Source organism: Alosa pseudoharengus, unplaced genomic scaffold, assembly GCF_046254945.1.
Source record: "Alosa pseudoharengus isolate Yale_2024_CS ecotype anadromous, Long Island Sound unplaced genomic scaffold, YU_APseudo_1.1 YU_APseudo_1.1_scf_3, whole genome shotgun sequence".
Lineage (NCBI taxonomy): Eukaryota > Metazoa > Chordata > Actinopteri > Clupeiformes > Clupeidae > Alosa > Alosa pseudoharengus.
In genome coordinates, this window is record NW_027468718.1 from 34455703 (window position 1) to 34456271 (window position 569).

Below are 569 nucleotides of genomic sequence, written 5' to 3' on the forward strand. Positions count from 1 at the left end.
TATTTTTTTGAACATTTCAAAATGTCCTCTTATGGTTTCTTTTAAAATATAACACATTCATATTCAGATGGGTGGGGGGTTATGATGAGGGATTTGGAGGCTTTAAAAAAAAAAAAAAAAAAAAAAAGAATGTCCGACTTAAAACACGACAATGAGGACTGAAAGATAAGAGTTGAGATAAGTAGCAATGCTGCGACACTGAACACCGATCACAGGGACTTATACGCGCCAGACAGCGGAGATGAGGGTGAACTTTGACCTTTGACCTGCAGCGGTTCCGCTCAGCTGTGTCTGTGCTTTTCTCTTCTCCCTTCTCTGAGCTGGTCTGCTCAGGTGTGAGAGGACAGATTGAGTCATGGGGGATTATAGAATTATGCATAGGAAATTCAAGAGCTTATTGTAAGAATTATATGGTTCTCTTTGACTTCGGAGTATCCTAATATTCTGAGCTCGTTCAAAGGGAGTTATGTCAATGTCCACATCGTCTTCAACGTCATTATCACCAAATACTTTTGTTTAGTAATTTATTTTGTTGTAAACGTAATCATATACTCTACATCCAGTGGCAT

General features: G+C 38.7%; 1 protein-coding gene across 1 annotated transcript in view; it reads right to left on the reverse strand.

Annotated features, from left to right (window-relative positions):
• Nucleotides 1–363: 363 nt before the first annotated feature.
• The window catches only part of ptprna (protein tyrosine phosphatase receptor type Na), a 60714-nt gene continuing 60508 nt past the window's right edge, over nucleotides 364–569 (reverse strand). Inside the window, exon 23 of the mRNA XM_076262841.1 lies at nucleotides 364–569. This exon is cut by the window's right edge and continues 400 nt beyond it. The gene's annotated coding sequence lies outside the window, so the exon portion shown is untranslated.